The sequence below is a fragment of the Bufo gargarizans genome, chromosome 3 (genome assembly GCF_014858855.1).
Source record: "Bufo gargarizans isolate SCDJY-AF-19 chromosome 3, ASM1485885v1, whole genome shotgun sequence".
Classification (NCBI taxonomy): domain Eukaryota; kingdom Metazoa; phylum Chordata; class Amphibia; order Anura; family Bufonidae; genus Bufo; species Bufo gargarizans.
The window spans coordinates 347,610,019-347,624,569 of record NC_058082.1 but is presented as its reverse complement, the minus strand read 5'-3'; the positions used below and the strand labels follow the sequence as shown (position 1 = coordinate 347,624,569).

At 41.0% G+C, this 14,551-nt stretch overlaps 1 protein-coding gene across 2 annotated transcripts in view; it reads right to left on the bottom strand.

The window, feature by feature from the left end:
* The window catches only part of CSF3R (colony stimulating factor 3 receptor), an 80,427-nt gene extending 77,752 nt beyond the window's left edge, over positions 1-2,675 (bottom strand). For both annotated transcript variants that reach the window (XM_044287720.1, XM_044287719.1), the window contains exon 1: positions 2,540-2,675. The gene's annotated coding sequence lies outside the window, so the exon portion shown is untranslated. The remainder of the gene's footprint in view (positions 1-2,539) is intronic.
* Between the last annotated feature and the right edge of the window lie 11,876 nt (positions 2,676-14,551).

Below are 14,551 nucleotides of genomic sequence, written 5' to 3'. Positions count from 1 at the left end.
AGGCACAGTGCAGCAGTAGGTCATATAGGCCCACAGCTACATAAGATATAAGAACTGGACACAATTAGGGATGAGCAAATCGACTTCGGATGAAACATCCATAGTTGATTTGCATAAAACTTTGTTTCAATACTGTACGGAGCGAGCACTCCGTACAGTATTAGAATGTATTGGCTCCGATGAGCCAAAGTTATTGCTTTGCGAAGTCTAGTGAGACTTTGCATAATAACTTCAGAAATTGATTTCTATTGTAAAAAAAGATTTACCGAACTCGGTTTCGGTTCTAAATGGTAGAAATACATTTTTGAAATTAATATGCGAAGTTTTGCGAGACTTGGCGAAGTAATAACTTAGGCTCATCAGAGCCAATACATTCTAATACTGTACGGAGCTCTCACTTCGTACAGTAGTAAAACGTAGTTTTATGCGAATCGACTTTGGATGTTTCATCCGAAGTCGATTCGCTCATCCCTAAGCACAATAGTAAATGACTATTGGATGATAGCGCTGAGCGGAGGGTTGTTAGACTTGTTCAGGCAGACAAGCATATACAAGTATATTATATACCAAGGATCAGCAACGTCCAGCACTCCAGCTGTGGTAAAACTAGGACTCCCAGCATGCACACTTGCTTGGCTTTTGTCAGAACTCATAGAAGTGAATGGAGCATGTTGGGAGTTGTATTTTCACCACAGCTGGAGCGCCGGAAGTTGCTGACCCCTGTTATATACATATAATGTGAACTAGGTACTAAATCAGATCTCCCTGCTCAATTTACATTCCAATACAGAGGTATGGACAACAATTTACCTAACACAGTACAATATTAACCCCTTCTGGACACAGCAATTTTACGTTTAGTTTTTTTACTCCCTGCCTTCCTGGAACCATAACTTTTTTTTATTTTTCCATTCACATACCTATATGAGGGCTTGTTTTATGTGGGACAAGTTGTACTTTCTAACAGCACTATTTAATATTACATGCGATGGAAACAAATTCCAAATGAGGTGGAATGGGGCAAAAATGCAATTCCACCATAGTCTTATAGGATTTGTTTTTACAGAGTTCCCTACTCAGTAAAACTGAAACCATTCACGGTTAGCTCCCTTTCACTTTGGGGCCCTATTCAGGAGATTGGAGCAGAACCCAGGGATGGGACCCACAACTATCTGACATTGATGGCATATCCTAGTAATAAGCCATGAATGTCTGCAGTGGGCCGTCCCCTTTAAGGCAAATACAATGCTATTCTTTCAGTAATGAGGAGTGACACAATTTCCCAAAATGCATTTTGTATTAATTCCTTGTTGTCTTGGACATCTTTCCCTCGCGGCTGTTCAGTATAGATTCCAATGCATAGAAACCTTTCAGGGGCACAGCTATCAGAGTTCTTTATTATAGGGAGCTGTGCACCTGTGTACCAATCACATGACCAGGGCACATTTTTATCTCCTGGGAGTAATCTATGAAGCGTTCTATTAAGTGACTGCAAGCAGAGATCTTGAAGTTCATGAATTGATTCAGAATGTGTACTGGACATCTATATAACTTAATTATGCAAATAATAAAATGTAACTTTCCAACTGGAACTCCCTTTAGGTATGAAAAGGAAAACAACAGGAATAGAAACATAATTTATCTAAAAAAGTGAGGAAATATTATAGAACAGACATAGCTTTCACATAGACATAAATAAGCAATTATGTTTCCTGCATTGTCAGCTTTTTAATCGATTTTATCAATTCTCTTGTACCTGTCTGTAGATTTTACAGAGTATGCATTAAAGTACTGGAAAGTCTGGTAGTGTGGCTAAGTCATGTACCTTACTCATGACATAAATCTGGAGGCACACGTCTGTACATGTATGTAAAGTTTTACTGTATTTCCTTATTTTATGTCTCCGTGATGAGACAGGGTGTTCTATAATGGCTCAGTTTTACAACACCCTGCTAGTTTTAATGTGTTCCCAGAGTTTTTTCCCCAGTGTCGGACTGGGGTACCTAGGGACCACCAGTAAAATGTATTTTGGGGGCCCACCGTACAGATACATTCAAATATAATAAATAAATAATCTAACAAGTTTTTTTTACATGAACATAAGCTGGTTGAGGTGCTGTACATTGAATATATGTGTGTAGTTTACTAAATCTATTGTGTTATGTGCCACTTGTGCAGGCGGGGGGGGGGACGGGACTAGGGGCCCACCTTGCTCAGGGGCCCACCGGGGGATTCCCCTGTACCCCTGTGGGCCAGTCCGAGCCTGGTCTTCACAACCAGACAGCAATGGACACAAAACATACATAAAAAAAGAACATTTGCCTTAACTAAAATTGTTACTTATCTAAAACATGTGCACGAGCAACTAAATTATACCAATCCTGCCTCTATGCCATAAATACTAACACACTCCCATGGCTTTGACTAATATATAGTGTACATCTGTCCATTTCTATAGATAGGTGTGTATTGGAGAAAACCAGATGTAGAATTATTCCATAGGTTTCTAAAAAATGTGTAGAGAAGTCCTTTTACTTACCAAATGCTCCTTCACCTGCGTAACTAAGTACTCACACATACATTTGTCTTATCAGGCTGCATACTGCTTTTCCTGCTGCTTTGATGAAGCTTTTGTACCAGCAGCTGTTCCCATCATAATGATGCCGTTACCATCTCTCCAACCCACTGGAAATTGCAAAATACTTCCCTGACATTAGGCGTATATGACAAAGCAGGAGGAGGGGTGAAAATAAACCCACAGAAAAAACAGCTAATGGTACAACCACTCTTCCAGGTTGAGTTTGCATCAGTCTTACAGTTATTTGTTCTTAAGAAATGGCAGGTGAGAGTCTGCTATAATGTTTTGTTAGAAATACACAAAGGAATTAATACAGGTAAAATATAACCTGGTTATTAAAGGCTGTCATTTCATTACATTTTTTGTGAAAGTGTAACACAGCAACTGTTTCCTATCACACCACGTGATTCTAATGACCAAAGGGTGCTAGACATTAGGTGGACATGCAGTGAGCCCCTGATGAGCTAGTGTAGAGGATGGAAGTGGTAGTGTCCCTGCTGTGGTGTTCTTGTGTCATGGTGTCTTACCTCGTCGCTCCCTGGGGTTCGATGTAGGGGAAAAAAAGGTGAACTGAAGAAACCAGGCACAGTGGAACAAAGAGTGCAAAAACAGCAGCACATCCAACAGCAGTTCATACAAAGTGCAATTCCTCTCCCTGTGGCTTTACTCTCGCACCTGTAGCTGTAGGTGTCCACTGTATGATGCAGGGTTCTAGCTATGCCTGTCCTGAACTGCAGTGATGGTGTCTTGACGTGTTTTCCACCACCTTGCAGTGGAGTTTTGATAGCTTAATCACTCTGCTTACTCAAATACGCCATAGTTTGCAAATTTTTCTTGGCCTAGGATCCTGCAGTCTCTCTGGGGAAATTATGTCCTCCTAGATGAGCTGCCTCTGTGGTCCACATGGCCTAGAGGAGAGGGATGTGGATCAGTCAGATGTTTGCTCACTTCTAACTTTCCTCTTTAAACTCTAAACTGACTCTATTTTGCTCAGCCCCTCCCTTAGCAGGAAGTTGGACCATCCCACTCCTGCCAAGAGGGAGGAATGAGATGGTAAATCCCATTCCTGCTGCCAAACACTGCCAACCATACCCAATCTGCTAGTGAACAAAGTGTATAACATTATATTACATTGCATTACACTACAAACCATTTACAATAGTAGTGAAGAATGTCTTCAGTTTTTTTTCGCCGGCGATAAAACCGTAGCATGCTACGGTTTTATCTTTTGCCTGATCAGTCAAAACGATGTTCAATAAAATGAGTAAAAAAATAAATACAAATCAGACATCATATAGTACACGACAATCTCGTTCTAACAAAGCTAGAACCAGCCCTGTACCTCACATGGATCCAGAGATCTCCCCATTCATTGCTCTAATTGTTCCTAATTCTTTTCAGCCTGGCAGCTCAATGGGGTGTGTCCTTTCCGCTGCAGCACTCTCCCTGTAACTGCCATAGCTTCTAATAGAACATATGGCAGGTTGCAGTTGGAGATTTAAATTGGGCATGTGCGACCAACTCAGTGAGACGGGCAAAAAATAAGGAAAAGAACCAACAGCAGGTGGCGCTATACAGATACATTTTATTGAATAACTCACTGGCTATATTACATTTTTAATTGCATGCAACTACAAAAGTATTCAGAACCAGGTGCTGGTTTGAATAATGTAGAATATGTTTTGTGACACAACCCCTTTAAATAGTATTGGACTCAAAGTTAAAACCATTGTGCTGTGTTCATGTTTCCTCTCCTTATTGTGTAAAGCTTTTATACTAATTTATTTTTTCATTAAAAGATTGTATTTTTTTGCTAAAAATTATAAATTGTCATTCTTTAAAGCATTCTTTAAAGGTTATCTGATGATCTTATACGATATATCAGTATAAAAAAGCAGTCCGTGCGTGCTTTTTTATACTTGCACTGTAGATATGGAGAACTTACAGTGTATTCATTCCAGACAGGAAGTATTCATGATATGTAGGTTCCCCCTGTAACAGGGAGAAGTCTGTCAATCAGGAATACATTACATTCCTGTTGCTGCCATTGGCCTGAAACAAGTAAACTGTATGTTTTCATATATGCAAATGAGCCCCTAGGAGCAACAGGGCGTTTCTGTTACACCTAGAGCCTCAGCTCTCTCTGCAACTGCCGTAACCTCTGTACGGCAGATTGACAGGAGAAGGCAGAAGGGTCTGGGATCAAAGGAGTTATTGTGATTACCTGGAGCCGGGAAGAAATTTACCCCTAAAAGCAGGAAAATTGGTTTCTACTTCATAGATTTTTTTTTGCCTTCCTTTGGATTAACTTAAAGGATAACTGGCTGAACTGGATGGACGGATGTGTTTTTTTCAGCCTTATTAATGTATGGGGGTAATACTGATCTTCCTACAGTGGTCTGTTAGTAACAGTACGGTGGTAATATTCAGTCACTATTTAGCTGTATTACTAGTAGTCATAGTGCGGCATTATCTGGATTGAGAGCCACTCAGGTGCTGACCCCCTATCTATGCCCCAGAGTCATGCCACCGATGACATCACAGATAGTGTTTCTAAGGAAACAAGAAGTGTTATCGTGCCAGGATTCTAATAATCCTTTATTAACAAACAAACGGATCCCACAGGAGGTTGCCACGCTAATAAATCGAGCAAGAAAAGAAAAATCAGGTGGTCTCTAGGACCTTAGCGTGTTATTGCAGCCTCCCGGCAGTAGTTAAAACTAATCTTTATTGTGTGGCTTCAACCCTTTAGGGTCACATTAGTTCAGAAGTGAATCACATTTCAACAATATAGATTGTCATCCCGTGTATGACCTATTCCTGATAGTTTTAATTGTTTGATCCCTAGAGTTATATGTTCTTTTTAGTTGTAAAACAATGAAGATTAGTTTTAACTACTGCCGGGAGGCTGCAATAACACGCTAAGGTCCTAGAGACCACAGGATCCTAATAATGACATCACAAAGGGTGGCTAAGTATGAGAGCGGCCATCTTGAATGTACTTTATTAACCTACCCTTAATGGAGATATCACTAGTGGATGGAGTATTACCTGGGGGGGATCATTTATTTTGAAACTTGTACTAGTTTTCCGGCTATAATAACAGTCACAAACTTTAGCACATGCTAATTTTATGGAAGAATTTGTAACTTTAATTATTACACTTTTAAATATTGGTAACGCGCCCCTTCAGGATCCAGCTCTGAGCTTACTTAATATACCCTTAGGATACCCATAGAAAATAGGGTCTGAGTACGATTTGTGCAATTTGATAATTAAGAGAAATAAAACAAAAAAATTTAAAACAAAAAACACTATGTTTATTTATAAAACGTTTTAAATGAATTTTCTGCAGCTTTGGCTCCGTCTTCAGAATTGGCTGGATTCAGGTCCGCTAACTTGTAGAGAGGAGGTCAGGGGTCGCACCTCTGGCAGATTTTCAGGGACAGAATATTGTCACCAGAGGTTCCTGATGTTATTTTGTAGTCGGGTTCTAGAAGAGAAAATAGCTAAATAAAAAAACTGTTTACAAAAACACAAGGAGAAGATGGAGGGAAGCGGCCAAACTTACCGGACCTGGTGGTGCTCTGCTCATCTTTGATGGAATTTCAGATGGTTTGGATGGTAAAACCATCTATAGATGGTAAGTGGGCCCCAAGGGGTAGATGGTAAGTGGGCCCCAAGGGGTAGATGGTAAGTGGGCCCCAAGGGATAGATGGTAAGTGGGCCCCAAGGCATAGATGGTAAGTGGGCCCAAGGAGGTAGATGGTAAATGGGCCCCAAGCTGCAGATGGTAAATTGACCCAAGCCGCAGATGGTAAATGGCCCCAGGCGGCAGATGGTAAGTGGGGCCAAGCAGCAGATGTTATATGGTGGCCAAGGGGCAGATGGTATAGTAAGGGCCTATCGGCAGATGTTATAGCCGGCGGCAGATGATACAGCTTGGCAGCTTTCTCTTCCGGGTACTTGAGGCCCTTATGTTAGTGGTGTTCCCCGAAAGGTCCTCCATCTCCACATCCTCCGGATACTGGCGAGGGCCAACATCCATTTTCTCATCACCGTGATCGGACTTCATGTCAACATCATCGGGATACTGTCGAGGGCCGACATCCATTTTCTCTACAGCATTCATCACAGGAATAGTTTTTGACATCAACCTCCTCTTCTTCCAGGACTTCCCCATGGTGAGAGCCAGCTAGAGATACTGACACTTCTGTCAGGGTGTGACCCCAATTTATGGGATTAGACCACACCCCCTGATTATTAAGTAAATGAGTCATGCCCCATTATGACATCACAAGTAAAAAGGTCATGCAAGAGGAGGGGGGGCCAGGGGGACAAGCATCTATTGATGACATCACAAGAAGTGCCTTAGCATGAGAGCGGCCATATTGGATGTACTAAACTCACGTTTTTAATATCACATCATGTACATACATATTCTTCCCTGAAATTTTCTTCATGTTTGTTCATTCTCTTCACATAGATTTTGGGAAGAGGGGTGGGATATATGACCACAGAGGACTTTGGTCCCTATAGAAGCCAATCACATCACAGCTTTCTATTTGGCTCTTTGAAAATAAAAGCTGCGCTGTGATTGGTCGCTATGGGCAACAAAGACAGTTTTACTGTTAATCTGACCCGATGTGTGGGAGTGATATAATGTGTAAGAGATGATGGGAGTGATGAATTATGTATAAGATGATGGGAGATATGCATTGTGTGTGACATGATGGGAATAAAACATTGGTTGTATGATGGTGGGAGTGATAAACTGTGTATGGGAGGATGGGAGTGATACATTGTGTGTGAAATGATTTGAGTGCTTACAAATATTTATCTATAATGTAATATTTTCACAATAAAAAATATTTTAAAGATATTTCTGATACTTTACAGTGGATTATTGTGTAATATACAGGACTATACATGGAGTGCAGTGTAATATACAGGACTATACATGGGGTGCAGTGTAATATACAGGACTATACATGGGGTGCAGTATAATATACAGGAGTATACATGGGGTGCAGTGTAATATACAGGACTATACATGGGGTGCAGTGTAATATACAGAACTATACATGGGGTGCAGTGTAATATACAGAACTATACATGGGGTACAGTGTAATATACAGGACTATACATGGGGTACAGTATAATATACAGGACTATACATGGGGTGCAGTGTAATATACAGGACTATACATGGGGTACAGTATAATATACAGGACTATACATGGGGTGCAGTATAATATACAGAACTATACATGGGGTGAAGTGTAATATACAGGACTATACATTGGGGACAGTACAATATACATGACTATACATGGGGTACAGTATAATATACAGAACTACACATGGGGTGAAGTGTAATATACAGGACTATACATGGGGTGCAGTATAATATACAGAACTATACATGGGGTGAAGTGTAATATACAGGACTATACATTGGGGACAGTACAATATACATGACTATACATGGGGTGCAGTATAATATACAGAACTACACATGGGGTGCAGTGTAATATACAGGACTATACATGGGGTGCAGTATAATATACAGAACTATACATGGGGTGAAGTGTAATATACAGGACTATACATGGGGTGCAGTGTAATATACAGGGCTATACATGGGGTGCAGTATAATATACAGAACTACACATGGGGTGAAGTGTAATATACAGGACTATACATGGGGTACAGTATAATATACAGGACTATACATGGGGTGAAGTGTAATATACAGGACTATACATGGGGTGCAGTATAATATACAGAACTATACATGGGGTGAAGTGTAATATACAGGACTATACATTGGGGACAGTACAATATACATGACTATACATGGGGTGCAGTATAATATACAGAACTACACATGGGGTGCAGTGTAATATACAGGACTATACATTGGGGACAGTACAATATACATGACTATACATGGGGTGCAGTGTAATATACAGGACTATACATGGGGTGCAGTGTAATATACAGGACTATACATGGGGTGCAGTGTAATATACAGGACTATACATGGGGTGCAGTGTAATATACAGGACTATACATGGGGGGCAGTGTAATATACAGGACTATACATGAGGTGCAGACAGGGGCGTAGCTATAGGGGGTGCAGAGGTAGCAGTCGCTACCGGGCCCAGGAGCCTGAGGGGGCCTAAAGACCCTTGTGCTACACAAGAAGACACCAGTATTATAGCAAATGCATACTGGTCAAGTTGCCGGCTGGAGGGAAGGGGTTAGGTCAGGAATATGGCATGGTGGGGAGGGGGGTGCCTCAGGCCGCATGAAGGCTATGTGCTTCCCTGCCCCTGGCTACAAAGCACTGAGGGAAGGGGGGCCCAAGCTGAACTCTTGCACCGGGGCCTTTAGCTACGCCCCTGGTAGTAACCCCAGGTCTGGGGTACTACAGACCAATACAATACAATGTATAATGACAATATATAAAGTAAATCAGTCAGTCAGTAAAGGAAACCAGGGAGATGTCCCCTTGTCATATGAACCTAATGGTGTTGGTGCCATCTCATTCCTTGGCTGCACTGCAGAGAAAACAGAGTTTTAATAATATGCAAATTATGTATGCAATAATATGCAAATTAATATGCAAATACATTGTTGTGCAATACCTCAGATAGGGTATTTGCAATTGTTATGTTTTATATGTTTTACCATGTATCTTTTTATATATATATATATATATATATATATATATATTGTATATATTGTGAGAGAGTGACTGGAAAAGTAGTAGAGAATCATTATATTTCCCCTAGGTTTCTTTCATAAACCATGTACTATGCTACAGGAGGTGGATATCTCAACTAGAAAACCTGGGTGAGATATCAGAAATCCAGGAAAAGATGGTCTGCCTTAGTAAAGCATAGTTTGCTGAGGACTTTGGTAAATTGTGTTGTCAGGCCTGGATTTTATTGGAATGAGGATGCAGGTTGGTAGCAGGGCTCCTCATTCCCTTACTGTCCAGAACGGGTTTCATATAGAGCTCTCAGCCAGTTGATGGAGCTCAGCTCATTTCTCGGCTATAAAGGTTTGCACTATGACTAGTGTTGGGTAGTAGTAGTATAGGTACTTCGAAAATTCGCGAATATTTCGAATATAGTTATATATATTCGTAATTTCGAATATTCGATTTATTTTTTTATTTTTATCAGTACACATGATCCCTCCCTGCTTCTAGCTTGTGGGCCAATAAGAAGGCTGCAATATACTTGACCTTAGGAGTAGTAGTGTTTGCGAATTTTGCTCTATATTCGTTTTTTCGAATATTTGCTATATTGCTATATATTCTTGTTTTAGAATATTACGAATATTCGAAAAAAGGAAGTTTAGCAATATAGCAAATATTCAAAAAAAAGGAATATAGAGCAATTTATCTAATATAGTGCTATAATCTTTTTTTTTTTATAGTTGTAATTTTTTTTTTCAATGACATCATCTTAACCCTTTCCCGACCTCTGCCATTATAGTATGGCGGAACTCGGGCCTTTAAAGATGGAGTCCATACGGCAGCGAGCTGGCAGCATACGGCAGACACCCGGGGGCAAATGGGCAAATGTTTGCGATTGGCGATAAAGGGTTGTCCGAGTGATTATTTTATTTTTTTTTTTTTGTTCTTTGTATGTTTCTAACAAAAAAAATGTAAGGGATTTACAATTCACTTGCCTCAGTCTGCAGTGGCTCCTTTGTAAGATATCACTGAGGGTCACATGACCTGTGATGTCAGCTACTCTCCTTGCTCTGATGATGTTTCGTGCACAAGCCTGAGGGAGCAGATCTTTATCTGTGCACCAGACGTCACTGCGCTAGCCACGTCCCCCCTGCACTGGCCAAGCGGCTGCTGTCTGCCCTGTCTCCCCTCCCACTGGATTCTTCAGGAAAGTTTTACTCTTTCTACTGTGTGTATCAGCAGTGTCATTGTACAGCTGGTACTTGTAGTCTTACACAAACAACATGCTGATGAGTATCCCACCAGTCAGACATTTCACTCAGGGCATCAAGGGGCACTCTTTTTTTACGTCCACAAATATTCAGAGATTGTTGTTACTGCATGTAAACAAAAGGCCAGAAGAGAACTAGGGAAATGAGTAAATATGTAAGTGTGTGTGTGTGTGTGTGTATATATATATATATATATATATATATATATATATATATATATATATATATATATAAAAAAATTATGATTAAAACTTTTTATGTATATATTGCTGACATCAATTTTTTTTTTTTTTTCATGTGACAATGGTATCTGAGAAGGCAAAACCCAGAAGTGCTGTGCTTCTGTGCCTGGAACAGCCCCTCTATGCGACGAACGGGGCAGTTGTTCATTGTCTGTGTAGAGCCAGAGCCCACTGAGGCTCCCAGAAGGTGGCAGCACTACATTGAAATATTCAGAATTTTCTATTTGTCAATGGATTTATTTCCAACTTTATATAGAAGTGCCAAGTGCATGATATTAAGCCCTTAAGGCCTAAAAGGAAGTAGGGAAAAAAAAGGTTTAAAAAGTTTGTAAAAATATACAAAAATTAAACAATATAAAAATTCAAATCACCCCCCCTTAACCCCTGAATAAAAATAAATAATTGAAAAATAAATCTCATATGCATCGCCGTGTCTGAAAATGCCCGTACTATTAAAATATAAAAAATGTATCCCATATGATGAACGGCATAACAGAAAAAATAAATAAAAAATGGCCAATTAGATTTTTTTTTCCCGTCACTTCACCTCCAAAAAAATGTAGTAAAAAATTAGCAAAAAGTTATACATACCCCAAAATGGTATAAATAAAAACTATAGATCGGCGTACAAAAAAATTTGCCTAAGGCCTCATGCACACGACAGTTTTTTCACGGTCAATGATTTGGCTTCAGTGGTTCGTGTCCGATTTTGCTTCAGTTGTGTTCCTTGTGTCTTCCTTTTTTAAAATTTTTTTTTTTTTTTTTTTTTTTTGTCTGACAGGGAGAAAAAAAGGAAGGTTAATAAAAAAGTGTAATTTTATTGCACCAAGGTCTTGTAGAAAAAAAACAGACACGGATGACATACCAGTTGTGCATCCGTTTTTTTTCTGACGGACCCATTGACTTGAATGGGTCCGTCATCTGTTTTTACTGACAAGAATAGGACAGGTTATATTTTTTTGACGGACTGGAATCGCGAATCACGGACCCGGAGAAAAAACGGAGGACGATCAGTTTTTTTCACAGCTCCATAGAAATGAATGGGACCTCCGCTAAACTGTGAAAAATGACGGAACGGACGTGGATGCACACAACTGTCGTGTGCATGAGGCCTAATACAAAATATGAAATAGTAAGTCCAATAGGTCGGCACTGCAGGTAGATAATTAGTGGTGCTCGCGTCCTAGGATTGGCATCCCACAAAACAAGAACAGAAAGGACCAGGACTCACTAACTTGTCTGCAAAATATCTTGTTCATTGCCACTCGCAGGTGTCTTTATCAAACAAAGTGCCGGTCCTTTCTGTTCTTGTTTTCTTAATTCAAAATATGGTGATAAAAAGAAATAAATTCTTCCCAAGTTTTTTTTTTTTTTTGTATTAAAACACACAAAAAAAACTATATAAATGTGGTATAGTTGTAATCGTACTGATCCAGAGAATGAAGGGCATAGGTCAGTTTTATGGCTCTGGGAAGTCAGGGAGTAAATCGTGAAACTGCCCAGGTGCAAAGAGGGAGAATTGGAAAAAAAGATCCATTATTACTTACTATGGGTTCATGCACACAGACATTATCTTCTGTCTGCATTCGATCCACATTTTTTAGGGGGGTAGGTCATGGACCTATTCACTTCAATGGGACTGCAAAATATGCAGACAGCACACCATGTGCTGTCCAGATCTGTGTATCTGTTCCATGGCATCTGCAAAAATATAGAACATGTCCTGTTCTTGTCCACATTATGGACAAGGATAGGACTGTTCCATTATGGCCCAGATGTTCCTTTCCGCAAATTGCATGTTGCACACGGCCGGTATCCATGTTTTGTAGATCCACAATTTGTGGACCGCAAAACAAGCTACGGTTGTGTGCATGAGCCCTAAAAATGATAGATTGGATACTGGGATGAAGTCAACCACAGAGTCAGGACACTGGTAAATTCAGTCTGACTCCTGAGGCTAAATTCACATGGCAAAATCTCCAGCAGAAAATCAATAGCAGATTATTGCAGATTACTATCTGAAAACAAGTCATTTTTAGTGGCAGATTTCTAATTTGCTGGTAGATTTAGAGACGTATTACAATCTTTTTGGAAGAATATTTGGAATTAGGAAGAGGATTTAGAGCTCTTTTACACTTGCGTTGTCCGGATCCGGCGTGTACTCCATTTGCCGGAATTACACGCCGGATCCAGAAAAACGCAACAGAACTGAAAGCATTTGAAGACTGATCCGTCTTCAAAAATGCGCTCAGTGTTACTATGGCAGCCAGGACGCTATTAAAGTCCTGGTTGCCATATTAGTAGTGGGGACTTGGGGGAGCAGTATACTTACTGCCCCCCCTGCTCCCCACTACACTTTACCATGGCTGCCAGGACTTTAGCGTCCCGGCAGCCATGGTAACCATTCAGAAAAAGCTAAACGTCGGATCCGGCAATGCGCCGAAACGACGTTTAGCTTAAGGCCGGATCTGGATTAATGCCTTTCAATGGGCATTAATTCCGGATCCGGCGTTGCGGCAAGTGTTCAGGATTTTTGGCCGGAGCAAAAAGCGCAGCATGCTGCAGTATTTTCTCCGGCCAAAAAACGTTCCGGTCCTGAACTGAAGACATCCTGATGCATCCTGATCAGATTTCTCTCCATTCAGAATGCATTAGGATAAAACTGATCAGGATTCTTCCAGCATAGAGCCCCGACGACGGAACTCTATGCCGGAAGAAAAGAACGCAAGTGTGAAAGAGCCCTTAGCAATAGATTTAAAGGATAACTGTCATATTTATTTATTTATTTTTGCTAAAGTGTAGGGCAAGTGATAGGTAACAATTTTGCAATAGACTTTATTTAGCCAAAATGTTTATTTTGGGTAGAAAACGGTCTGAAATGGCCCTCAGCAGCACTCTTCAAAAGAGCGTTGCTAAGGGCCATCCATCCATTAGAAAAGACGGGCTGTGCAGACGCTGTGCTTCTGACTCGTGCTTCCCTGGGAGACAGAAGGCTGGGCACAGGAGTCTTAGGAGTTAAAATTACATTTATATTCCCCCTTTCTATGCAATCTAATGCTCCATAACATTCACTGACCTGTGATAATAATTCATGTAGCAGCCGCCGGAAGTAGAAGCACTGTGCGCAGTCAGCTGGCGTCTGCTACATGAATTATTATCACAGGGATCGCAGGTCAGTGAATGTTACGGGGGAGCATTAGATTGCATAGAAAGGGAGAAGCCTCCTGTGCCCAGTCTTCTGTCTCCCAGGGAAGCACCAGTCAGAAGCACAGCGTCTGCACAGCCCGTCTTTTCTAATGGACGGATGTCACGACCTTTGGTCATGGTTGTGACTTCTTGTGACCGCATGCAGTTGCCTGCGGTCTAGGTGTGGTTGCCGCTGGCAACATTGGATATGTGGCAGCAGCGCTGCCTGAGTGGTGTTAGGCAGCTTGCTGCGGTAGGCATGCGGTTGCACCTGGCAACCTCTCCTTTAGGTGTGCCTTTTATTGGTGGGCACAGTGTGTTTGTTGTGTGTGGACACTGTTCCTTTTAGTTGCTGTCTTCCCTTCCCTTCTGTGGTGTTGGAAGGGTTAATTCCCTTCCCAGTGTGTCTGTGAGTCACTGGGTGTGTCTGACCGGTGGGTGGGGCCACTTGGCCTATAAAGCCTCAGTTCCTGGCTTGGTTCAGTAGGTTGCTCTCAGCCATGCTGGCTGGAGCAGCCTCCTGTTTCCACCATCTACCAGTGGGGACCATCCTTCTGGTCAT